Below are 27,673 nucleotides of genomic sequence, written 5' to 3'. Positions count from 1 at the left end.
TCTCTGGATTGGGGTCTGAGGACAGTTTCTCTTTGCTCCCTCTTCCCATACTTTTTGTTCCTTCCATATAGGAGTGTATATAGAAGGCCCCTGAACTAAATCCTTTTAAAATGTCTATATCTTGTAATCTAGATAGCTACTTTGATTTCTTTTTTTTTTATCGGTACTGGGGATCAAACTCATGACTGCATGCTTGCAAGGCAGGTGCTTATGCCACTGAGCTAAATCCACAGCCCCAAGACAGCTACTTTGAAGACAGCCATATACAATATATTAACCAGTGTTAATCTCCTATTGTTTTGAAATTATATATCATTGTTTTTACTCTTTTTTTAAATAAAAAATTCAAAATGTATTTATTAAACAAGTACAATACATTCAGGTATCACAGGAAATTCCATTAATAAAAAGAAGAATACAATAGTGTAAAAGCCTTCATTCTTATTCGGTCAGAAAAATAACCAGTTGAAACAAAAATCTTGATGAAATATGTCTTAGGGAGGAACTGCACACCACTTAAAGATATAAATAACTATTATGGGAAGCAATGGTTAGACTTGGCAAAAAATATTTGCTATTGTAATTTACAGGCTTAATATAGTCTTATGGAGAGATGGTATTCTCCCCAGAAAAGGGTATCAATTTAATATGGGCAAACTATATAGATTGATATTTTAATATGTCCTTTTTTGTTATTTTTGTCAGGAAATAGCAGGTGGAAGTAAAAGAAAGTTGCTAAATATTTTCTATGTGTATAAGCCTTGTGAGAAACTTTACCATGACAAGTCCAGTGCACTGTCTTCTGGGCAAGCTTTCTTGTGAATTGTTCTGTTCTGAGTATCATTAGAGTCTCTGAGGGAGACAAACAGGCTCTATCATTTCTTCACCATTCAAACCTGTGGGAGGAAGACGGCGCTGATGTGAATGAAGCTTCCACATGGCAGTCACCTTCCCTTTATTTCTGTTCTCCCTTCTTTCTGGGTAATGAATCGGGGTGTCGTTAGCTGCCTGCCTTGTGTTCATCACTGTCAGTACTGGCAGGGTAACAGATAATGGCAGAGATTCAAGGCCACCCAGGGAATGAAGTCTGACAGAACCTCATTCATCACTACCCTTTTAGGGGGCCTCTGTGGTAGAGCCAGCATCAAAGCTGTAATCGAAGCTCACCAGGTTGCACAGGGGCCAGGCAGGATCGCTCCGCCAAGAAGCAACTTGAGCTGTCGAATCTGCTTTGTAAATGAAGTGTTTTCCTAGAGTCAGTGTGCTTATAATCATCATCCTGTACGGAGTCCTTCAGTATCCAAGATCTGCTCTCCATGCAGTCCTCTCCTTTCTCTCAGACAAATGAAACTTGCATTGTGTAGAGGAAAGTTATGCTAGAAAATTATATCTTTGACCTTGGGCATATCTATCTACACATAGTCTACATTAGAAAGGTCCCTCACCCCAAAAAAGATTTGAATTGCATCTGTGTGGGCAGCTCAGTTGTTAAGGAATGGTGTGACTTGAGAGTCCTCTCATCCTGCCCTTTTCCCTAGATGAGTCTATCCTCCTGGCTAACCTCCATCCATATAGACTAGTGACCTCCAGGCCAACATCAGCAGCCTGCTCAGCCCTCCTGTCTGTCCTCCAGGACAATGTGTCCAGATCTCTACTTGAATATGCCTCAGGCACCTCGAGTTTGTCACACGCCAGACATGACATATCATCTTGACTCCCAACTTGCTTCTCGCCTATATTCCCCATCTTAAAAAATGCATTACCTTTTAGCAACAATGTGAGAAGCATCCTAGAGTCTTTAGCAATATTTTTAAAATCAAATAAAAGCTGAATATTCTTGGCACCAGCTTTTAAATGTCTCTAGTAATCATCTTTTCTGTGTCCTTATTTCATGTGAATTGTTTTCAGTAGAATCCTGTTATGGCTTGTAGCTAGATGCCCCCCCCCCAGCCCTCATGTCATCATAGGTGGGGAGTTTTGAAGGTGGTTGGATTAGGGTGAGTGATGTGGAGACTAAGGATGTGATGCTGAGATGAAGAGTGTGACGGTGGGACTAAAGAGGCCCTACTTGTGTGTGGGTGGCATCATCCAAAACATGGTAGTCTGGGTGGAACATAAAGAGACAGAAAGAAGCTGCTTTGCTGCCTTCTGCCTGACTTGCTTTGTGTTGTGGTTTCTCATCTTCGATGCTCCCTGCCATGCTCCCTTGCCTTGGGCCCAGCTGACAATGCACTGAAATGTTTAGAAACTGTGACCCAAAATAAGCCTTTCTTTCTTTAACTTTGGGTCTTAGGGTCTTTTTTTTTTTTTTTTTGTCTCAGCAATGAGAAAAATAACTAAGATACCTTCTAATGCTCTCACTTCCATAGTGCAGAGCAGTTTCTAACACGCAGACTGTACCAAGTCACTTTGCTACTCAGTGTGCATCAGGGACTCCCCGTTGTCTATTGGATGGGCTCCAGACCCCTTCCTGTGGCAATCCTGGCTCTTCGTAATGTGGAGCCTGTTTGTTAGACTTTTTCATTTCCTACTCTCTGCCTCAGATTTTATAATCCAGCAATAGAGATTTACCAGCACATTCTAATGTATGCCTATTCCTTTAATATCTCTGTATATTTTCACATGCTCTTGCATCTCCCAGGAAAGTGCTCCCTACACATGCTCACTTAGCAAGTCATTTAATTGTTTAAATCTCAGTGCAGGGATGATGTCACGGTGAAAGCTTCTCCGACTCCCTTCCTTTACCTTGGTTCTTGTAACAGGATTACATTTTACTGCCAAGAGAATTCAGACAGCAGTTACTGAATGCCACCAATTATCAGACACTGACGTAGTTTCTTTACATATTTGAATTTAATCACCAAATGAGACTATAGGATAGGTACCAGTAGATCAATTGTACAGATGATAAAACTGAGACTCAGAATGATTAAATGCTTTCCTCATAGTCATGCAACTCATAAGTGGTGGAGATGGGCTTTAACTCCAAGTCTGTATAACCCCAGCCTTTGCTGTTTCCTTTTAATTAATTAATTTATTTATTTTTGTGATAATGGGGATCGAATCCCAGTCTTTCCCACTGAGTCCTTTCATTTTTTTAGTTCTGAGACAGAGTTTGCACTATTTGGGCTCTATTCATGTTTTGAGAAGACCTGCAGAGCTTTTTTTTTTTTTTTAGTACATGCTTGTGATACATAATAATTACATTCACCTTGAGGAACTGGTACCCATCTACTTATCACATCTGAATCATTTTTTCTTTTCCTTCCCTCCTTTCCTTCCTGTCTTTCACCATCCCCAGACCCAGTGTTAAAACATAAGTGTTTGGTACATGGTAGAAACTCAACAAATCACTACCGAATGACTGAGAGTCATAAAATATTCCATCTATTTTTATTCACAAGAAACATCATGCACATAATTTCTGTTTCTATAACAATCCGAAATAATAGGCACTGATACTCTTTTTGCAAACAGGAAGCTGGAGCTTGAGCAGTTAAGTGACTTTGTGGCAGAATCAGTGATGTCCCACTCCATGACGCGCGCTCACACCGATTCTGGATGAGTGAAAGTCTAAGACAGTGAAAGAATAACTCCAAGGAAGGATACACAGAGACTAAAAGCATGTGATTCTGGTCCAAATTTGTTATTCTGCCCTTGCAGGCTCTCTGTGGTTTCATTATCTTCCTTCCATCCAGCTTTGTCTAACAAAACCCTGCCACCTCCACTGCCCTTTGTCTGCAGCCAGGAAGGCCTCTTCACCCTTCCTCTCACACATCATGATTACGGTCCCTGCTCTCTGATTTTATTCCATTTTGCCCACCGCCTGAAGAGCCCTCCTCCGCCGCTGTACTCAGCCAAGCCATACATCTCCCAAGGACAAACTCAAGTTCCACTCCTCTGTGAACTATTCCCCACAGCTCCATGCTGCTTACTCCGACCAAACATAATCTCGTTCTGTATCTTATATCTTGGTCGTGGTTACATAGCTATATTGCATTCTCTATACTATCTTGCATCCTGTAATTATTTCAACATCCAACTTTTATTCCCAGGAAAATTGCAAACTCTTTGACAGGAGGAACTGTGCTATATATTTCTTTTTATATCCCACACAAAGCCTAGCACAATTCTGGGTGAACACTCAATAAATATTTATAGAATTAAATTTAATGTGGTGCAGACTACGTTTAAACCTTCACAAGATTCATTTTTTATAAATTATATGGGCCTTGACAACAGGATTATTGGAAGGAGCTGCTTGAATGTATGCAGTCGGGGAGAGTACACAGGAAAATGCAGGGTCGCAATGCAGGTCTGGGATGCAGAAATGGCTACACTGGGATTTGGAGCCAAGGGTGGGAAGAGAAGGCTGGCCGGTCAGGGAGGAGCCCATGGTGGCTGCCAGTGCAGGGCATGGGACCTTGTAGCAGAGTCTGCAGAGACCTTCTGATTTTAAAGAGGTTATTAACAAGTTAAGCAATTTGACACTGTGTTCCTATATAGTCACAAGATTTGCTGGACTAAGGTCCTGCTAGGTCAGCAAAATCATCCTGCTTTCACTAATTTCTGTGCAGGGTGAATGCAGCATTTTAAGAGTTTTATTTATGGAAAACATTTCTATTTGTCTTTTAAAATTTTTAAAAAATTTTTTAACATCCTCTTCTCCCAATCTTCCCCCCACCCCATTCACACACGTGCATATTCTTGTAGTTTTCTCTGGATATGTGGGATGATAATATTTCCCTTATGACTAGATTCTTGATTCTAGATTCTAGATTCTTATAACTACTACCTTTGCATGTCTGGGTCTATGAATGAAACTCACATGTGAACTGGACTCCCTACAGGTAATCTTGATGTTAAACTTATGGTTCAAACACAAAGTGACATTATATCAGAGCTGCCATGGTGGTTAGGGTATCTGTGGGAATATTTTAATACCTTTGTTTTAATACCTGAACATCTCTTTTTATTCTTGTGTGGGAATCTCTGAATTATAAATAAGGATGTGGTTGCAGAAAGTTCTAAGAATATAGAAACATAATATTCCAGAAATATAGATTGGGATTAAATAGGAATTTAAAGATTTATCTCATTTATCCTTGCTATCCAGTAGAAGCTAATGTACATAACATTTCCATTTGATTAAAACTAAAAATCCTTAAAAGATCTGACAGTGGAACATGCTACTGGCTCACTAGGAAATAGTTTCTGGTGTTCCATAAGTTATATTTAGTATTAAAAAATGCTCACCAAGACAAAATGTTTTCCTCTTCTTTTTTCTCTCCTCTTTCCTCATTCTTGGTGCTTGATTGTGAATCAATGATTTGTTTCTTCTTGAAAGCTTTCTATTGTTACTAAGAAAAGAGTTTTATAATACTGTTGGCTGGTTGACCCTTCTCAGATCCACATACTTTTGTCATCAGCTAAATGTGATCACATGTTATGGTTCCAAATGTAAGCAGAGTGTAAGCAGAAGATGCTGGATGAAGGGATCTGTTGTAGCTTCTTGAAAGAAGGAAGATTGAGCTTCCCTGCCCTTTTGATATTTTTTCCCAATGCTGTTCTTTCTCCTTGAAATATGGCTTTGGGGCAGCAACCACCTGGAAATCACAAGGTGAGATGTGGAGAAAAAGGCCTACTTCTAGGATGATGGAAAGAGACTGTGTCCTGATGACTTCATCAAGGCCGTGTGTCAGACCTGCACTTTCACCTTCAGAAAAAAATGAAACAAATCCCATAATTTTAAAGTCACTATTTGTCAGATTTCCTATTAAGAATAGCCAAGCACTTTCCTAATTGAGCTTAATGGTCTTCTCATTGTTAGTTTTTGGCATTGAAGATTTCATTTAAACAGTTTATAAGTACACACACATGCGCGCACACACACACACGCACACACACACATAAAACAAAGAGTTTAAAAAATTCTGTTTTTGAGACAGGGTCTCACTGTGTATTTCAGGCTGACCTTGAACTCATTATGTAGCTGAGGCTGGCCTCAAACTCATGGCGATCCTCCTGGCTCAGCCTCCTCAGTGTAAGGATTACAGGTGTGTTCCACCATGCCTAGTGGCAAAGAATTTTTTTAAACACTGTCATTTAGGGACAACACACAATAATAGATACCATCGTATGCTTTCTTTTTCCCTGTTAAAGTGATTTGATATTCTAGGTAAACTAGATAGGGTGTGACTGCTTGATCAAACAGAAACACTGCTCCTGTCAGCTTCTCATGCATGCAGTCCCCGCAGCTCACACGTGTCCTGCTCTGCACAGCCTGTAGGTCTCACTGAGCTGTACACAGTATCTGGAATGACTTCTGTATTTTGCTTGTTTGTATCCGCTTATTTGCATCTTCTAAAATCTAGCTATTTTTTTCCCTTTCTGGACTTTTTTCAGTATTTATTTATCATTAGCTATTTTTTCCTAAACTTCGGGGTTATCAATTCCATTTTTTATAACTGGATATCCTATGCAATTTGGGGTGGATAAATTCCTAAAATATCAGACTAGATATATTTTCTGCAGGCTGCTGTTCATTTTTGTCTTCTAGGAAACAGGTAGGACTTTCAGAGTGCCTCAAAGGCAGAATCATAAAATTCCTAGGAGGCTTTGAGACAATATGGCCCTGGCCATTCTCAGACAGATTGATCCACTGGAGAGAGAGAGAGAGAGGAGATAAAAATCATGGGTAACACTGATCTTGGTAAATATTCTGTTTTTTTTTTTTCTAAAGTGGTTATGCCTTTTTTGTATTTAAATTCTTGGCCTCCATAACTTAAAGATTAGGTTAAACACTCATTATAATACTAATTATTATTGTTGTATTAAAACACCTATGTAAGGTGGCAACCATCTTTAAGTGAAAAGATACTCCAGAGAAAACTGAGGAACTTGCCCATGTTTTTCTGTTGTTTCAAACATTAACAGCTTTTTTTTTTTGGTTTTGTACATTAATTTTAGATATCTTTGCTCTGAATGTCGCACAATTTCTAAACTGTAGTTATGTTTCTTCTTCTTACTAAGTGCTTTGAGAGAGTAAAACTTTAAGGTTGGAGAACCATTAGCTTTATCCACCTAAAGAAATCTAACGGTATGAAATAGGTGGGAACATTGGCAAAAGTGGCTAGGATTTGACAAGTTTAGATTCAGAAGTGCCTGACCTGAAAAGGTCATTCTGTGGTCCACCCAGCTCCCAGCCAGTGCAATTATAGTTGGAAAAATCATGGAAAACGATTGGTAAGATGATTGGTCAGTGGAAGGTGGTTAATAACATTCTCTTGGGAAAGTAGTTACATGCTCTTGGTTAGCAGCACAGTGCACATCCCTTAGCTCTCCTTGGTGCTATTGGAAAAGACATCACAGGGTGTGGAGGTGAACACTGGATGTTCACATTCTGGTGTTGCAATCCAGTGGGTGTACTGCCTCACATGACACAAGGGATTTTGCTGATATGATTAAGTTAAGGATCTCTATATGGGAAGATTACTTTGGGTGCAATGTAATCCTAAGGGTCTGAGGAAGAGGGAGTATGATGGTTGATTGTGTCAACTTGAGAAGTTTAAGAGAAGTTTTAGTTAAGAGAAGCTTAACTACAATGGCTCAGCAATTCATACCTTACGATGTAGAAGACCCACCCAGGGTAGCTTATTACTTCCATGGTATAAAGGGGAAATGAGGAAGAGAAGGATCTGTTTTTGTTCCTTTGGAAGAGCTTCAGTCTTTGCCATCAGCTTGGACATCATCTCCTGGTTTTTATTACAGACTCTTCAGCTTCCAGTGCAAATCCTTCAGCCTTCCAGTGTAGACTCTTCAGCTTTCTATGGAAGACCCATTAGCCTTCAGATATGGACTCATGTGGAACACTGCAGTGAGCTCCGGACCTCGGACTGAATCCTTCAGCCTCCAGTTACAGACATCCTCTGCACTCTTTCTCATCTGACTTTGTGGGTGGCCACTGAAAGCCAATCTTGTAAACTCCTATGCATTTATAGATCTTGTGTTACATTTGTTTCTCTAGTAAAACACTGATGATGATGTGCTGCTGGTTTTAAGGTGGATAAAAACACTACAAGCAAAAGGTGGAGATGGCTTTTAGAAGCTGGAAAGGGATCATAGCATCATAAGAATTTAAATGTGTGTTGTTTCAAGCCACTAAGCATGCAATCATTTGATATGGCAGTAACGGGAAATGAATGCACCGGGTTTGTGCGCACTTCTTCTCAGGCTGTTTATGCCATGCAACTCCCTGCTATTTCCTTCTCCCCATGCCAGCTAGTGCCAGGAGGACTATTTATCTTGTTAATCCCTTGGAATGTTACATAGTAAAATAGTAATAGGCACTTACTTAAATTCCTGTTCCTTAGTGCCATGGCTCTTGGCTTCCTAGTAAATGTGGTTATTTCCACACATGAAGATGACTCTACTGAGTCCATTAGTTGTCTGCTCTCATCACCTTGAACTTGGATTATTGTAGCAACCAACCTGATCTGTATTCTCCACAGTGTACTAAAACAATGCTGCCTGTGTCTTACCCTCTAACTAGAGAAAACTTATCTAAGTACACCATCTTATCATGACAGTTCCTGATCAAGGATCAGTGTGGACCCTCCATTTCCTAACAATTGAACTCTTAATTATTCTTTTTAACCTTCATAATTGAATCCAATGTTAGTGGCCCCATCTGAGCTTGAACATTCTATTTGATTGTTGCCCTCTTTTTTGTCTCCCATGCAATGCCAAATCTGTGTTCATTCTGGAGTCACCTCCCCTCATCTTTTATCCTTGTTTGCTTGCCTCTTTCCCCACTTTTCTCCCTTCCTATATTCCTCCCCTCCCCCTCCCATCCTCATTCTGCAAATTTAAAACATATAGTCTAAGTTGCCAAACATTCTCAACCCTTCTGACTTCTGGTGATTGTTTTTATCTGACCACTGGATTGTGGATGATATTGACTAGGTGGTTTGTGTGGATTGAAGGCTGTATTCCTATAGTCCCTGCTGCCTGTGGTTTAGGGTAAAGCACATGATAATAATGCAAAATGGATTTATACTTAGTTAACCACATTATCTCCTGCCATCTAAACGCCTCCCTCACTAATGCGCAACTGATGCCACAAGTTCTCCAGCAAGCAGGTTGTGGCTGGGAGCAGTAAGTTCAGAAGCTACTAATGAGATCAGATAGGAAACCTGGGCACAATCAGTTCTATCTGACTGTGTAAACCATCTCTGAAGTGCTTGGAAAATACTGAAATCATATCTAGCTACTTCATCGATTGAATAGTATTTTTAGAACCTTTCCATAGCCTTCTCTATTTAGAACCTCTAAGTATGTTATTGTCTGAAACATTCAGTATTTTCTTAAACATATAATCTGGATATCAGATACAAAATGCCCAGCTTGTTGGGGGGAGTCAACTGTCTTTGATGTTTAAGTAAAGGTTGGTGTAAGTTCTTATTTTAGTAGGAAAGTTTGCATATCTTCTTTATTTTGGGTCATGACTTTTCATTTTGTTTTGGTAAAAGCTGGCCATGAATTTCTTTTTGGCTCTATTTTTGACTACCAGCCTGCACTTTACTTTTTTGGATGCGATCTCTTATCCTGCACAATGATAGTTTGCTGAATTTGCCCTTATCCAATGTCTTTTCTCCTCAAAATGTCACCAATTTAGGACATGATGTGTTGTAGACTTTACCAAAGATTTGGAGCTTGATAGTGGATTGATCTGAGGATTAGAGGGTTTGTATTCACTGCTTTTATGAGAAGTATATTAGACATAGCTGTCCTGCACTTCAGACAGATTTCTCTTAAAACTTATTGGCCACTCCTTCTACTTAGATAATAGACTTCTGCCATGCAAGGGTGTATACTCTCACCTTAGCTCTGCTCACCTTGTAGAATATGATTCCCATCTATTTGGAAAGTGGAGATCTCTAAATATTCTATTGTCTTGTATTAGATGATTCAAGTCAAGCCTTCAAGTCAAGGTGTTTAAGTTTATGATCAAACATGTTCATTTAGGTATGTTCCTGAACAAAGATGTTTCTTCTTAAAAAGATTAGTATTGCAATAAGTTTTTGTCTTCTACTATGAGTGGAGAACATAAATCATGAGAACTATGAATTACTCATGAGAACTATGAAATATTTTCATTCCATGTATTTGTATTTTGGGATTAGGGATGATTACTATTTTCTTTTTTTAGGACTTGAAAAATGGTCAAGTATTTTAATAATGGTAATGTACTACTTTGCAATACATTGTATATACAACATGCCATACATTGTATGTAAAGGTATAGACAATACACTGACAAAATAAAATATAACACATTGATAATACAAATAAAAAGGCAATTATTAAAATTGATCAATACATAGGGAGTAGTTATTTATATTTTGAAATGTTCTGTTAATTTTAGTTTCTGAAATAAGCTAAATTTTTAGTGAGTTTTTTAAAAATAAGGAACTAATGCAGCGTGGCTGTCTAATAAATGTGGAAAAATGTCGATTTGATTCACTCCCTCGGCTGACATATTGGGACTACTTCAAGACATTAAACCATTTTATGGGGAAACTTGATGGGAACAAGTTACTGCCCCATTATCAGTGTGAGACATAAAATACAATACACTTAAGTTGGGCCCGTGGGCATAATGCCTGCAGAGCAAGAATAACTTTGAAGAGAAGGAACTGAAGAGATCAAAACAGACAGCAAAAGTATTGAAGATACATAAATATTAAAGAAAGGTCTGATGAGACATAGCAAGACAATGACGATGGGACACTGGCCTTTCTGGCCCCAATTTTTTTCTACTTCTCCCCTTTTGTTATCACTCTGCTAAATCAACAATTCAGTTTGGACCAGCTGCTCTCGTGAGAAAGCTTTAAATAAGGATGTAGAAATAACTGAGACAAATGATGAAGTCATCTTTTACTGCAATATATTTTCACAATGCCTAACAGTCCCCCATTTAATCAAGAGATTGGCAGGACAGGGAACAAGTTGGTAATTTGCAGTTGGGATGTAATAAAAATGTTGTAATTCATGGATGAGACACACAGACTACATTATGTATTATGAGTTTAACTTGACTTATAACTCTTTCTAGAATTTAAACTGTCATATTTGATCATATGCATTGACTTTTATAGTGATTTAATGAGTTGTTTGGTGAAAATAAATGTTTTCAAAGTTACAAAATTTTTTGACTATACTCTTTTTTTCCCTGTTTGGTTGTTATTCCCCTCTGGATACCATACCTAGCTGTCTTACAATAGCCCAAGGATTTTTCTTTCTCCATAATGCATGGCTAGGATTTTGGGCCTTGAAAGAATTTTGCTGTTTTTCATGCTTGACCTTGATAGACAGATCATGATAAAGAGAGCCTAAATATACTGGTTAATCTTTGGGGTCAGCAAGAAACTGTTATAAGCTTTGGACATACTGGATCCAAAGCCCAAAATGTCAGGTGCTTCTCCAGAGAAGCGCTTTGTGTTCAGGATGTGGTTTGGTTTCAGCTCAGTTTTTGCTGAGGGCCATGTAATAGCAATTAACATAGCTGGTCACAACGCTGCATGCGAGGGTGAGCAATTCGTCTTGGAAGGACGAGCTTGGTTCCCATCGAGGCCCATAGGAAATGCTCAGCTATCGTGATCGATGCTGTTGATACTGCAAGACACGAAATAATGTCAGATTTCAGTAGCAGCATAGCAAAGAATCTTATGGAATAGGCTGTAATTTGAGCAGGCACACATTTTACACTCATTAACAAAAATAAGGCACAATTAATTGGCTTATTATATACTTTCTAATTGTTTCAGCTAAATTTCCATGATGGTATAAGGGAATAAAAGGGGAATCCTGTTTGGGGATTTGGCCAGGCCAGAGAGACCACATGAAATTTCCCTATGTGATAAAAATGATTAGATGCACCGCCATTTAGCAAACATAATAAGGAAAGAACCCATCATCTATTAGGAGCTGCCTAACAGTCCTGGCTGTGTGGTCAATGAGCCAGCAGGAGCGTAAAACTCCCTGGGAATAAAGTGATGTGATGTGTGGGCAGGAATGACCTCCTTTAGGGCACCTACTAGCCTGAAGAGTGATTTACTTGCTTGTCCTCCAAGAAGCCGTTTACCTCACAGAGGTGACATTTTCCTTACCCATGAGTTTCACCCCAGCTGTTGCTGCTATCTGCATATATAAAGGACAGCAGAAATTCAAGGGAATTGCCTAGGTCATATGGAACCCTAAAACACCATTTCTTCAACTGCTTAAGTAGTGAGTAAAAAAATTTTTTCCCCCTTAAGTGATACCTTCCTTAATTTTATATTTCACTTTGGCAGTGTGGACCAGAGTATGTCATAGGACGAACGACTATTAAAGTTGTCAAAGGAAAAACTTCCCAAAGAATTCTGGAGACAGCCCATGATGCTATGTTAAAAAGAAAAATTGTTCATGATGTGTAGACCCCTGATAATATGTGTGTATCTGTCTTTTAGCATTTATTATTTAGCCTTAGATCTCAGCATTTAGGACCATAAACAGGCTTCCTGAGTGCTAAACACTGGAGTCAGGTATTCTTGACTTCAGAACCCTGACATTTGTTATTGTCTCCACTGCCAGGACCTGGCCAAGATCCTATCACCCCACTCCTGGGCACAGTGAGTGAGTCTTTGAACTGGCCTCCGACTTCTGCCCTTGAGTGCTGTGCTTTTATTTTCTGCATAGGCTCAGAGTTATCCTAGCCTTGTGTTGTTAAAACACAAATTACTCTTGCCATTTCTCTGCTAAGAGCTTTGTAGTAGTTTTCCATCTCATTCCTTGAACCTCACCATGGACCCCAGCAACCTCTCTGCTCTTCTCTCGAGTCCTGGTCACTGCTCTATCTCCCCTGGCTTCCAGACCATTTCCTGACCACACAAAGCATTTTCTCCTCTCATGACCCCATGTCTGTGACTCTTCCTGATGGGGATGCTCTTGTCTTATCTTCATGGCTCAGTTGTTTGGTTCTTCCAGAATCTCTGCTCAAATGGCTCCTAACCCGAGATTTCCATGGCTACTTTCTATATAATACATCACACACAGTTCTTTCCAAACCCCTTCTTTCAACTTTCTCCACAGAAGTTCTCATCACCTGATATTTCCCATATTTGTCTCTTGATTTGTTTATGATCAGGTTCCCCCACCCCCTAAGCATATGCATGATGGTAGAGATGTATTTTTGATTACTTCTCATGGCAGATTAAATTTTCCAAGCCACCCGTAACAAGCTCTCCCAGCCCACACTGTCTTGTCAGAATGTGGCATTGACATTTACCACCAAGAGGTAGGCGTATATGTGTGTGTTTCTTCCCTTTGAATCTCAGTAGGCCTGCAGCTAGTGGCAGAAGTGATACTATGAGATTTCCAAGGCTAAATCATAAAAGGAACTTTCTCTTTGTCCTCTTGAGAATCTCAGCATCAGAACCCAGCCTCCCCGCTGTGAGGAAACTCAGGTCACACAAAGAGACTATCTTTAATTGCTCCAGTAAAGGTCATTGTTGAGGGGCAGCATTGACTGCCAGAAACGTGACTGCGGAAGACTCCTCACTCTAGTCGCTATCCCACTGCCACTATCAGCGACCCCGGAAGGCAACTGGTTAGGTTATCCTGGGCAGAAAAACCCAGAACTAGGAAGCACACACACACAATGATTGTTATTTTTTGAGGCACCACATTTTGGGATATTCGCTTAGCATCAGTAGATACCCAGAAAACTGCTATGCTTCCTGGAGCCCAGAACAGTGCCTAAAACAAACTTTCCCAGTAAATATTTTCTGAATGGACGAATGGTACACACTTCAGAGACAAAAGCGTTCTGGGTTCTTGATAGACACAACGTTTCAGTTTTGCTCCATTAAACAGCAACTGGGCACTGGTTGGCTAATGTGGTATACTGGCCGCCATGTATTTGAACGTTTCAGGTGGTCAGTTTCCTTCGAATTTCTACATCTGTATACTCTCAAGATCTGAGCAAAGGAGAGGAAACTGGAGATGAGGCTTAGATATTTGTGTTTTTGTTTTTCATCATTTCATTACACATAAACTCCTTGATACACTGTTATGAAAGCAGGAGAAGGTTTTGCTGGGGAGGAGTCTAGGAATTGGTACCACCTGTTGATTGTCCTTATTCTTGCTGTATTTCTTTCCAATCGTAATTGCTAATCAATTATAACTGACATAGAGAATAGATTTGTTCTAGCCTCATTTACATTTTTTACTATCATTGCAGTATAATTTCAGAGAAAAGTAAAGCGAAGCCAAAAAAAAAAAAAAAAAAAAGGAAGAAACAAATCAGCTTTCAAAGTCATCACAACCCACACAAAGTAAAATTTTTTTAACAATGGGCCCTTTTCACAATAGAAAGACCTGTGACACTGGGTGCTGGACTGATTTCCTTGTCACTACTCTGTGTCAAAGCAATCCTGGGGCACAGCCCTTACAAATGTCACCTGTCTCCAGCTTTAAAAGTCAACCAGTCCCTTGGCTTTAGTGCCAAGGAACCGAGCCCCGTCCTGGGAGAGTCTTAAGAGGCGGGGGCAGGGCATGCCCTCGCCTGCCATGCGTCCTGTCCCGCGGGGCATCCCTGAGGGAAACACTGGAGACAAAGCTGGAGGCCCTGGCAGTGAGGCTCTTTACCTGTTCTGTGCCCCGTGGTCACCTTAACGTGATGATGTTCTGTTACTTCTGGAGACTGACAGCGGGTTTGCAAAACAGCAGGAATGAATGAAGCCGCATCGGAAACTCAGTGCAAGCTGCAGGGAGAGGCTGAGCGGAGGAAGCAGAATGGAAGACTTGGCGTCAGTTCTCCTATGGCAGCGGTAAATACCGGAACGCCGTTCCCAGTCCTGCCTCCTAGAGGGATCCACACTGAACTATTCTATATTTGCTGTCATTTGGAGGCTATTGACAAGTACACATTTCCTGTTTCGTGATTTCTTTGTTGTGGCCCTTGCCTAATGATTGTATCCTATGATAGGTAAAGAAATATTGACAAGTTAAAGTTTTATTCTAATCAAATTAATTAATTAATTTTGCCACAAAGACAATGAGGCTTCTGGAAGAATCTTGCATGGTCCTATTGGTCCCCACACTTAATCTCTGCTCCCCAAAGCTAACTGCCTTCAATCCTTAGCTGTTATTCTGGTAAATACTTTGGAATTTTTATATACTTACATTGCATTTTAAATTTTGACTTTTAAATTATTATCCACTGAATTCCTACTATAGAAGATAAATTACAGCTTCCTTAAAGTGTGTACATCACCACCCTTTCCTGCTACATCCACTTTGATTTCTTTGCACCTTCAGTAGAATTATTATAATTTTCAGGTAAATCAGTATCTACATGACTGTGATTACATAAATATTATTCACAACTGAGCTGCATATATATACTTATTTATTTTCTTGAACCACCCAATTTTAGTGATTGTTCTACTTTTTTCTTTTGCTTAGATCTCTGTGTAACTATTAACAATTTAATCTGAAGTCTCTGTGAAAGTAACTAAGTAGACTGTGATATTGAAATGCAAGAAGGCAACTTCTGTCTGCCACAAAATAAGATAATCTATCAGTTCCACTTTCTTGAGAGATACCCTTCCCCGTGTCTTCTGACTTCCTGCTCAAACTGGGACTGGCCATTTTCTAAGGTAAATTCTAAGGTGCCAGCTACATGGTCACTGCACTGGGGTTGTCTTTTTTGTTTGAGACAGGGTTTTGCTGTGTAGTTCAGTTTGGCCTTGAACTCATGAATTCACAGGCCTTCCGAATGCTGAGGTGACCTAATCTTGGAGACTTCTTTCACTTTTCTTCTGTGTTGGATCTTGTATATCAATTGTCTATTGTTATGTGACAAATCACCCTAGAACTTAGCAGCTTAAAAGGATAAACATCTACATTCTCAAAGTTTCTGGGGTCATGAATCCAGGAATGGCTCATCTCATTGGCTCTGGGGAAGGTTTCTCATAAGGTTAAATCCATTAGAGGTTGCTTTGAAGAATCTGCCTGTAAGCTCACTTACACTGATCTTAGCAGAATGATGCAGGACCTCAATATAGAGCTATTCACATCGTAGCAGCTGGCATCCCCCAAAATAAATGGGGAGCGGGAGAGAAAGAGTGAGAGAGAGAGAGCAATAAAGGCAGAAACCTTAGTGCCTCATTTCATAATCCCTGGAGGAACAGGTTACCATTTCTGCAATTTCTTTGGTCACTCAGACCAATCCTTGCCCAACACTAGACAGGACTGTACAGGAGAGTGAATAACAGGAGAAGCTCATTTAGGGTCAGCTCATAAAGTGGCCACAGCGCCTTCTCTCTTTGCTCCCATGTTTTTGGTCCTTGGTTGACTCCTTCCTTTTATTCAGTGGAACATTTTCCAGGAAAATGTTGCCTGGCAAGTCATTTTTTCTTAGTCTTTTCATTTTGCATGTCTTTATCTTCATCCTTGAGTGAGGGTTTTGGCTTAGAATTCCAAGTGGTTATCATCTTTTTCTGGAGAATTTGAAGGTACTGCAGAATAGTCTAGTGCCATTCTGAGTCTCCTCTGCTATGTGTCCCTGTTTTTGTGTTCTTAAAGTTTTTCAGATCTTCTCTTTATGTCTTATATTCTGGAGTTTCATATTGACATGTGGGTTTCTTCTTCATGTATTCATATATTTTCTTCGGAGCATATAAGTTCTATCAATTGGGAAATTGAAGCTCTGAATTCTGTAAGTCTCCATTTTTCATTTATTTGAAAAATTTCTGAATTTCTCAGTTACCTCTTCGGGAGGTTATATTTGGCATATGTTTACCCATATTGATGCTCTGATTTCCTAAATATTACTTTTTGTATTTTCTGTCAATTTAGATTTGATCTGTTTTCTGAAAGATGTCTTCAGTTTTACTTTTCTAAACTTTTACAGATTTAAAAATTTCTGCTTTTATGTTTCTAAGGAGTCATCTGTTGTTTTATGAATGTTTCTTTTTTTTTCTTAACACTTTGCCTGTCTATTCTGTTTCTATTATTTTGTCCACTTTGGTTTTTGAGAGTCTGGCTTGATCATTCATTCTGGATGAGCTATTAGCATGTTACAGTGGTGTCCCTAGAGCTACTGGAATTATGTGTGCAGAGGCCAGGCTTGTCAAGACCAGGGCTTTAATTTAGAGTAATTGATTTTGGCTATTTCACTAATAGATAAACCAATTTACTACTTATAGGTCTTTTTTCTTGGATTGGTCAGTTTCCTCTAAGAAAAATCACCCATCTTTTGCATAGGGCATGTCTGTGTGTGTGTGTGTGTGTGTGTGTGTAGAGATGTGTGATAAGCCAGGCTGCCGGGAGTGTAGGAGCCAATAGGGTGAATTAACATGGAGGGGTCGCATCATATTTTATGCGTGACTCCACCTAGTTTTCCTGTTTTAGTAGTTTTACTAGTTTACTAGTAACTAGTTTTACTAGTTTTACTAGTTTACTAGTTACTAGTTTTACTAGTTTTCCTCAGCTCTGCTGCCATTCCCAAGTCTTGATATTGTCAGACTTTAGCTGTTTAGTAAACTGCCAGCATAGAGACAGACACTGTCACCTGACTGTGCCAGCTAAGAGGTGGGACCTGGGGGAGGAGTTTAACAGTTTCATAGACAGACTTTAAATCAGTGCCTCTCTGTGCCTGACTCACCCTTCTGCGTCTTTATCACAGGTACTTTCTCACAGTCATTTACCTTGCCATCTCTGTGTGTAGCAGGGCATTTATTAGACTAGCAGGTCTTGAGATATTGTTCAAGGGTCTCTGGGCATCTGAAAAGTACAAGTATTTTTACTAACAATACTGAGATGTTACATACTCCTTTTGCTCTCATTCTCCTATGTGCATATGATGGAGTTCTCCTAAGACAACATGAGCTGTGGTATCATTGAACACAGAAGCACAAGGAGAATGCAGCTCTCTTCTGTTAAAGAAGACATTACAGAAGTTTGAAGAAATGTACAGTGCTCCTCTTATCATATATTTTTGTTGAGGAAAATTATTTTTCATAATGTATATTATTCATGCTAGCATATAATGGATTTATTAGTATTATTTAAATGAATTCATAAATAGTAAAAAGTATAAGTTTTAGTTAATATTGATTGGTGTGGCTTGGATTTTAAACATTCTTCTAAAACCTATATGGCAAGGGTTTGGCTGGCCGCCCATGGGGCTACAGAACCCTTAAGAGACAATGATGAAGAAAGGAAAGTCAGGTCATGGGAATGTACCCTTGAAGGGATACTGGGACCCTTGTCCCTTCTCCTCTCTTTCTCTTTCTTGGCCAGCATGAGATGAACAGCTTTGCTCCACCATGTCTCCCTGCCTCATTTTGACCCAAAAGCTATGGGCCAGGTGACCAAATAAAATCTCTGAGACTGGGAGCCACAGTAAACCCTTCCTTCTTGTAAGTCAGTTATTTCAGGTATATTGGTATAGTGATAGAAAGCTGACACGTTGGTATACATAAAGCACTAACACGAACCCAAAGCTCTTTGAGGTCTTCAGCAATGTTAATATAGAAGACAGAGAAAACTGCATGAGAACAATACTTCTGAAATCCTTCCTCTCCCTTCTTGACTCAGTGACCTGCTTACACAGACAGGGCAAGAGAACAAGGGGGAGGGGCATGACTCGGCTCTGTCCTCTCACCCTTCTTTCAGAGAATCCTGAGCTCATAGACTGAAGACAGGCAGGGAGGCACATGTTCTCAGCAACTTTTGGCCAGAGGTCAGTCAAAAGCTTGCTGGCTATATTTTGGGACAACACTTGAGGTGGTCCAGCATGACTTGTAATTATGATAAGTAAAACTGTTTAATTAAAGGCTGAAGTTGGCACATGTGTCTAATTCATGCAAAATAAGTTATATTTTCTAATATCAGCTCTATTAATAATCAGGGAGGTCTCTGACTTTTATAAATTGTTTTATTTTGGAAATGCTTTTGGGCTTATGGAAACACTGCAAAATAGTGGAAAGCATTCCGGTGTACATTATATTACATATGACCATCTGACTGGATTAGTAAACACTTTCCTAGGTGTTTAGAACAGATTTCTGGGTGTGCCTGTGGGGTGTTTCTTGGGAGGACTGGCATCTAAGGAGGATGTGTTCTGATCCTGTGTGTACCATTTGAGAGGCTGGCAGCTCTGGCGGAATGAGAGGGGAAGGGGAAGTCTGCTGGGTTTGGAAACTGCATTCTGTTTGACACAGTGGATCATTTTCCCCTTTTCAGAATCCAGGATTCATTGGGGGGGGGTAAAGGTTTTGTTTTTATTATTTTGTTCACATTACTTCTTTTCCATTCTTACATTTGGCTGTAGAGAATAATGGTTTTCACTTTGGCAGATTGACCTGTGCACAGCACACACTCTGGTCATTTTCATCCCTTCTGTGAGTGGGTGTATCTTTCGTTGCTGTCACCTGTGAACATCGGACTCCAGTTTCGTCGGCCTTTTGATGCAGCTGCACACCAGCAACACTCTGGGAAGCTTCTAGGGCTTCGGTCTCAGCCTGCAGCTGCATCCTTGATGCTTTGAGTACCACAGCTTCCAGCTTCTTGGTCTGAGCAGCTACTGCATCCTCTGGGCCTCTGCACACAGACACTGTGGACTTCCATTTCGGATCCTGTAATCCTATCTAGTAAATCCCTTTGCATAACTATGTATAATTGATTTGGTTCCTCTAGAGAACACTAATACACACAGCTGCTGCCCCTAACGTTAACATCTTCTGTCATTACAGTATCAAGGCAGGGCACATGCGATCCAGAATATGTTCAAATTAACCAATCTGTGGAACTGATTTGGATTTCCTTAGTTTTTTCATGTGTCTTTTTTGGGTCCAGGATCTAATCCAGGATTCCACGCCAAGGGAGAACTTTGATCTCCCATCATCTGGCTTCCTTAACTGGCATGTGCTCATTTAAGGAAAAAGGAGGGTGTTATTAGGCTGACTTGTCTCTTATCATCTCTAAATCTTGAATTTTCTGGAATCCACGATGTGAAGAGCTTAGTTCCTTTTTTTTCCCCACTCTGGTAGTGTTCAGCCTTCTCCTTGAGTAGCTCAGTCACAGAAGTCCACCTATTTCTTATTTCCATATTTTTGTAGATTCTGCTCTTTTCTGTGATTTGCTTCCTAGAGTCTTCTTTTTTTCCATCCCCCCAACCCAGAGTAAGTTGCTGAGCCTGACCCATACTCTGACAACTTCGGATTTTGTGTAATTTTAAATTTCCTTTAATATTAATATTGCTTGGATTTCAGGAAAGAGCAAAGATAAATGAAGAGATTTAATCTCCTTGTTTAATTAGAAATCTGGTCCCTGGTGTATATCCTCCATTCACACATCAGTTTTGCTTTTCAGTTGAGAACCTTACTTAAATACCTTTATGACTGTCATCCTACAATGAAGCTTTGTAATCACTCTTAAAGCAAATAAAGACTATGGAAAAACTGGGTAGCTTTTTGCTAATTTTGCAGGCTCACCTATATCTATTTTTTTAAATTTTATTTTTTTTTTGTCTTTTTGCTTTTTATTGGTACTGGGGATCAAACTTACGACTGCCTGCTTGCAAGGCAGGCACTTATGCCGCTGAGCTAAATCCCCAGCCCCAATGTATCTATTTATTGTAGTCAAACATTTGCAGGCCCTGATTAGAATGCTCTTTGTACTTTACCTTGCCCCATTTATCTTGAAATCCAAAGTCAGTTTAGGGATTTGCTTTGTCTTTTAGGTGCGGCTGATATCAGGGTACCTCTAGCCACTCACTGCTCAGGGATCAACAGTGAGTGTCCCCTAGTCTCCTTCTAATTTCCAAAGTGAAAACTGCTGTAAGGAAGAAACACCACTTTCCCTCTGGTCCCTGGCTCCCAACTTTCTGCTGTGACTGCTTTACACTTGACTGAAGAGGAAGAGGAAGGTGATGGCTGCAGAGTATCTTTCTATACTAAAAGTATTCAATTTTTTTCTTGAATTATAAAAGGAATTTAGAAGATTCTTTACTGTTTATAATATTCTTAAGAAGAGTAGAACATTCTCACATTTTAAAATTTTACCTTGGTATGTATCTACTCTTTGACTTCACACTTGTAATTATGTATTGTAATTTTGTTATGAATCCATAAATACATGCTATGCTATTTATTGTGTGCTCAGAAACTGTGTCTGTGATTTCCTCGAGGGATGCAGGGTGAGGAATGAGAATGAAAGGTGGAGAAGCAGGCTCCGGGACACAGGATCTTTGACTGTCATGGCTCAACGCTTGAAAGATAAAGATCGTGGACAGGCACATAGGACAAAGTATTACAGTTTGTCTTTCTTAGGTGGTGGGGATGGGTGTTTACTGGTATCATGTGTACTCTTTTAAAAATAATTTTTAAAATTTAAAGGTTAATATTTAATGAGAATAATGATGCTTACTTGGTCTTACGTCATTTCCCTTAAGTGAAATGGTTTTACCCAACTTAAATTAACTTCAAGTGTGTAAATCACATTTACTAGACTACACCTACATTGCTATCAGTTGGTTTCACAACAATTAAAAAGCAATATTTCTGTGTATCTGTTTTTATTTGATCAGAATGAGGCTTAACCCTCTCAAATTTGGTAAAAGTGTCTGAAAATTTGTTAAAAATGCAGGTGTCATGTCAAACCTCTCCTGTGCTGGATGCTGTAACAATGACTTTGGTTACCACAAGTCCCAGGTGCAGCTGCTTCACCAGTGTCTACCCGAGGGCCACAGCTGCCGTTGTCCATGTTTAAGTCACCTGATGACTGGCGGTAAGTGCTCTGATTTCTGTGCCCTTGATACCAAGAATACTGGAGTCATTACCGTACATAGGGACAATGTGCACACAACTGCTGCCACCACCAACTACCCATCCCTGGCACCAAAGTTGCTGGTGTTTTATAGTTCAAAGGTCCCATGGGGGCTTTGGAGAAGGTACTGCGGCTCCTGTTGGCACTGCCTGTCATGGGTGTGTGCTAGAGGAGAATCTAAGGACAGTCATGTGTCATCCTGTCATTTCCTTCAGCCTTCCAAGCTTAGACAATTCATTCTCTTTCTATGCTGACTTCTTTCCTAGGAAGAGCCCTGTTGACTACTGTAACAGATTCCTAGCCCCACTGATCCTTTTTGCAATGTCCCAGCATGCTAAATTTCAAGTGGATATAATTTAGATTCAAGCAGGGATTCCATTACAAGTTTCAAAGCATTTATATTTTCAAAAACATGTTCTAAGGGGATTTAGCTCAGTGGTACAAGCACCTGCCTGGCAAGCATGAGGTTGTAAGTTCAATCCCTGGTACCAAAACTAAACCAAACCAAAACAAAACAAAAAAGCAACAACACCCCCCCCAAAGCATGTTTTAAAAAGATAATTTTTCTAATCTGGGTTATTTTTTTGGAATATCTATCTATCTATCTATCTATAATCCTAGTGCAGACAACCATGAAAACAAAGTTCTTTGGTGTCTCTAGGGATTATCTTTAAAATAAAAACGTAATAATGACTTTAGATACATGCAAAACATGTCTTAAATATAAATGTTGTTAGGACCCAGATGCAGGAAGTGAAATGCAAAACTTGCTGTGTTAGCATGTCAAAAAGCTATTAGGAGTCAAGCTGAATTAATATACAAGGAATCATATGCCAAGGAAAGAGACGGTCCATGATGGAAGCCAGCATCACAGAGGCGGATGTGTGGCTTTCTTGAAGCAGGAAAAACTCCCTTGGGACCACACACTTCATCCTTCTGGGAAGGGAAGACCTTTCATGGTGATGCAGCCACCAGTCCCCTATAATGCAAACAATCTTATTAAACTTCAGAATTTTAAAGACAAACATCTGATCTGATTCTCTTACCACTAAGTCAGTGAGTTACACCTGAGCTCCCCACAAATATCTGCTCTGTTTGGCAGCCAAATTTTTTACTTTGATTTTGATATTAGTCTTTTATAAGCAAGGTTAATGTGAGTCCATCCATAAAAGAAAGATTTACTCGCTGTGAGGAAAATCAACTATTTCAGCTTCTAAGCTTGACAAAAGGATTCTAGAGGTGTATGAATTCATTGCAGTATCAACACAGGAGGTCTTGGTGACTGAAACACCACCTTCCATCAATGGAAGTAACACAGCCACATCGGAACATTTAGAATACAGAAAGAAAAACAGCTATACTCTCAGCACTGGAGTTTCTGGGTTGCTGCTAACTTGTGAGGCATTTACAGGTAATCATTCTGCACGTGTGTTAGTCTGATTTTGCTGTACAATAAAATGTACAAAAAATACCAACCAGGTCACTTCTAAAGAACAGAAACTTGTTTCCTCACAGTTCTGGAAAGTCTAAAGCCCAGGTGCTTGGGATCAGTTCTGGGTTGGGGTTGCTGTTTCCTTCTTGTGGAAAGAAGGAAGGGACCAAGGTGGAAGGGATAGAGGGTGCGTCCTCCTGTGGCAGAAGGAAGAATGAACTCACTGCTCTGTGAACTCTCTGATTTCTGGAAGGTGGAAAGAGACACTACAGTGGGAATTACTGAAGAAAAAGCTCATGGGGATGACAGAACAGCCTGGTCCTGGAAGGAATAGTGGATCGGGCCCTTCCACAGACAGAGCAGCCCTGTGCTTGGGGCTCAGTGAGATTATATATGTTTTAAATGTTATTTTTTATATTTATTTTCTAAACGCATTTTTACGGATGCCTATTAGTCTTACGAAACATATTTCAATATGGTATTCGTGCATGCATCTAATGTATTTTGCCTCCATTACCTTCCTTTAAGCCCTTGCTTCACCCCTACCCTTCCTCTTGTCTAGGAATAATCTCCTTTTTGCTTGTGTGCCATCCTTTTTAGATTTCATGTATTAAGGAAAACGTGACACTCGTCTTTCTGAGTCTGGCTTATTTTGTTTAACACGATGCTGTCTAGTTCCACCCATTTTTCTGTGGATGACAAAATTTTATTCTTTCTTTTGGCAGAAATAATACCCTACTGTGAATATACACCATGCTTTCTATAGCCATTCATTTGCTGTCAGGCACCAAACCGAGGCTGGTTCCGCATCATGGCTACTGTGACTTGTGTTGTAGTAAGAATCAGTATGCAGGTGGCCTCGTGTGCTCTGGAAACAAGTGGAGCTCAGTGGGCTTCTCAGGGAAAGAGGCATCGAATAAAGGCTTGATTCAACTTTCCAGAGGATATAGGATCAAATGAGAGGGGGTATCCAGATTAAGTAAGATTTGGGATTCATTGATACGTAAAATTCAAGTTTTCTTTCAATACTTAAAAGTAGGTTAGATATATTGTGGCCATTAAATTTTTACTAGCTCTGGCAGGTTAGAAATATTAGGTGCTAATTTAATGTGTTAGCATACATACAGGTGTACTGGTGCACACAGTCACTGGAACAGAAGCGGAGGGGCAGTGTACTGTGTGTGGGAAGGGCTTACCTGTCCCCCTGGAACACTCTGGCTCTTTCAAGAACTTCATTCTCTCTGTGCATTAAATATGAGATGCTAGATCTACGCACATTTCTTTTAAAGGTTTCCTACCAATGATAAAGTTTTCACTGTGTAGTCTCAAAACTGTAGTTAGTTCATGTCCTTGATAAGGTTTTCAAATCTGAATCAAATTTATGATGATGGCAGAGGCTGAGGCAGGAGGATCGCTGGAAGTTTGAGGCCAGCCTGGGCTACATAGCAAGACCCTTTTTCAAAACCCAAACTCATACCAAAACAAATTTATGATGATGAGATTTCTGACTGCTCCATTATTTTAACTTAATCAAACTCCTATTGGAGCCAGAGCTGAAAGATGAAATCTGTCTCCTGTCAGAACTCTCAGAGGGGACACAAGGGGACAAAAAGCATGTGGGGATAGGGATGGTGCTGCAGCCAGGGCAGGGTGTAGAGTTGGATGGGAAAGGCAGCAGCAGCAGCAGCAGCAGCAGCAGCAGCAGCATAGGAGGACTCCAGGTTCTCAGTGCACAGGAGACAGAATAACAAGGTGTTCACCATAATTTAGTAATTCCGGATTCATTGTACATGATGAAGCAACTGCATTTTTGAGTACATACCCAAAAGAAAGGAGAGCAAGGTCTTAGAATAGATATATGTACCTCTCTATTCATAATAATCAAGAGGTAGGAGAAACCCAACACACATGGATGGATGAATTAAGTATGTGCTATATATACATCATGGAATGTTATTCATCCTCAAAAAACAATGAGATTCTGCTAAAACATGGATGAATTTGGAGAACATTTTGGTTAGTGAAATAAATAAGACAACACACACACAAATACCCTAGAATTGTACTTATATGGGATACTTTGGTTGTTAAACTGATAGATAGAAAATAGAATAGTGGTTACTAGAGGCTAGAAGGAAAGGGGGGAAATGAGTAGTTATTGTTCAATGGGTTTAGAGTTTATACTCAGGATGTGGAAAAAGTTCTGAATAAAAATAGTGGTAAAAGCTGCATTTTACACTTAAATTGGTTAAAATGGTAAGTTTAATTAATATATATACATATATATATATGTTAACTATTAACAAAAGATAAACTGAGATGACTAGCAAATGGAAAATAATGTTAGGAAAATAAAGGGCAGGCAGATAAGTTATTGCCTGTGGAGTTTGTCACACAGTGTGGGTCAAGGAAGGCGCACAACTATCTTGAGTTTTCTCAGCAGAGAAGACAGATAGCTTATGACAGCTATAGCTTTATGAGATAAGTTAACATTTTCTTGGTAGTAGCACATCAATGCCAGCATCCTGGGCCACTCCTTTTTCTCTTCCCTCCTTTCCCTTTCTCTCTCTTAAGAGGCATAAAGATATTTACTAGGCAAAATTTTAAAAGTATTATACACAAAGAAATAGAGTACAAGCGTTCAGGAGAAAGGTACAGTATAACCTAGAGCTGGGAATATTTATGTGTTTCCGTAGTGGAAATGTGTGGTTTGTGAATCTATGGAAAGTTTGGACTTGGTTTACAGGAGAAAAGGGCTGGCCCACCCACAGGCAGAAAGGTAATGGGTCGTTTTGCAGGAGGAGGGCACAGGCTCAGCCGGGGCCAATTCTTTTCTCTGGATTCACACGGTACACGCATCAAAAATAGCAGCAGCAGAATCTTCCATCCTGCGTGATTTTCCAGGCCTTGCCACTCCTACACAGACACGGAGTCTGTGCTCCTCTTGAACCTGGGCAACCTTGGGGTAGATCGCTGTGACTGATGGAAGTCGATGGAGCGATCTGGATGATGTGCTAGGCAACCGAGCTTTTCCTGGGCTTTCTTTCTGGGCACACATACCTCGAAATCCGGAGCCACTTTGCCATTGCCATACTGGACACAGTGCACCGGAGTGATGCAAGTCCCCTGTGATCACTGTGTGGTACAGAGGGAAGTTGTCACTGCTGAGCTCTGCGCTCATTTTCACGCACAAGTGGATTTCATTTGTTGCTCTAAGCACCTGTCTTTTAGCATGGTTTGTGTGTCTTACTTTTCTCATCAAATTGCCTGCCACTTAACGGAGGAGAGATATATTTTGACTCACATTTCAGTAGTCTCAGTCCTTGCGCGGTCAGCTGGCTCGAAAGCAGGTACGCGGAGCAGAAGGGTATGTAGAGAATGGCTGGGGCAGTGCTAACAGGAAGCAAAGAGTTAATATCCGGCTCCAGGCCATAGTGACCCGCCTCTTCCGACTAGGCCACAGGTACAGGAAGTAGAGCATTAACATCCGGGTCACACTCATAGTGACCTGCCTCTTCCGACCAGGCCACAAGTACAGGAAGCAGAGCATTAACATCTGGGTCACACTCACAGTGACCCGCCCCTTGGACCAGGCTGCACTGCTAATAGCAAGCAGCTGTAAAGCCATAGTGATCCCGTCACTCCCAAAGTCCCCCTCGCTCCCCCTCCGCTCTTGAGACTTTGGGGGAAGATCTTGATAGAAAGCACCACATTATGTGACAGAAGATAACTGAAACGGCTCGTGGAAAGAAAACTTAAAAACTGCAGCCTACTGTGTGTTCCTACATCCTGTGCCCAGTCCTTGAGGTTCAAGAGCTGTTTCTTCAAGGGATCTGGATCCAGGCCAAGCCGGAAGCCGGAGAGGTTCTCCTGAGGGTCTGCAGGGCCCTTAGACAAAGCAGGTTCAGTGTCACTGGAGGTTCCTGTTCATTTTCACGAATGTCTCCTTTCACGTCTCCTTGTGGGGTGTGCAGCTCATAAATTATCTTCAGTACAGACACATTTTCAGAATTTCTCCTTGAAAGTCATATAAACTTCCATAACTAGCATTCTAAACAAAACTGGTTTCTGAGTAGGGGCTTATGTTTGTTTAATGACAGACTATAGGGATGGTCAAGACTTTTTTGTTACAAAAAATAAAGATTTCAGATCTGTTGTTAGAGGGATGGAAAAATATTTGGAAGGTTGCATTCTTTCTCCCTTCTCTAATTAATGCCACTGTTAAATTTCATAATTGGTCAACTCTTGCAATATTGAACCCAGCCAGGGCAAGAATTTGGTGATTGAGTGAGCCTTTCTACAGGAACTTCTTCATTTCTTCTTTGCTACCATCGGAATTTCTGTTATAAATCCTTCAGCTACAGG

The 27,673-nt window shown here is 40.2% G+C and overlaps 2 long non-coding RNA genes across 6 annotated transcripts in view; one reads left to right on the top strand and one right to left on the bottom strand.

Annotated features, from left to right (window-relative positions):
* LOC134478686 (uncharacterized) overlaps positions 1 to 11,208 on the top strand; it is a 111,306-nt gene extending 100,098 nt beyond the window's left edge. For all 5 annotated transcript variants that reach the window (XR_010051468.1, XR_010051466.1, XR_010051470.1 and 2 more), the window contains exon 3: positions 7,771 to 11,208. This is a non-coding gene — a long non-coding RNA (uncharacterized LOC134478686). The remainder of the gene's footprint in view (positions 1 to 7,770) is intronic.
* Positions 10,445 to 26,747, bottom strand: LOC134478687 (uncharacterized). The gene is made up of 3 exons (XR_010051471.1): positions 26,613 to 26,747; positions 14,689 to 14,817; positions 10,445 to 11,676 (listed from the first exon to the last, which is right to left on the bottom strand). It is a non-coding gene; the product is annotated as an uncharacterized LOC134478687 (long non-coding RNA).
* Positions 26,748 to 27,673: the final 926 nt, after the last annotated feature.

The sequence above is a fragment of the Cavia porcellus genome, unplaced genomic scaffold (assembly GCF_034190915.1).
Source record: "Cavia porcellus strain 051 isolate PalLab524CR breed Dunkin Hartley unplaced genomic scaffold, mCavPor4.1 scaffold_14, whole genome shotgun sequence".
In the NCBI taxonomy this organism is placed as follows: Eukaryota; Metazoa; Chordata; class Mammalia; order Rodentia; family Caviidae; genus Cavia; species Cavia porcellus.
The sequence above is the reverse complement of the archived record's forward strand: the minus strand, read 5'-3'. Positions and strand labels throughout refer to the sequence as shown.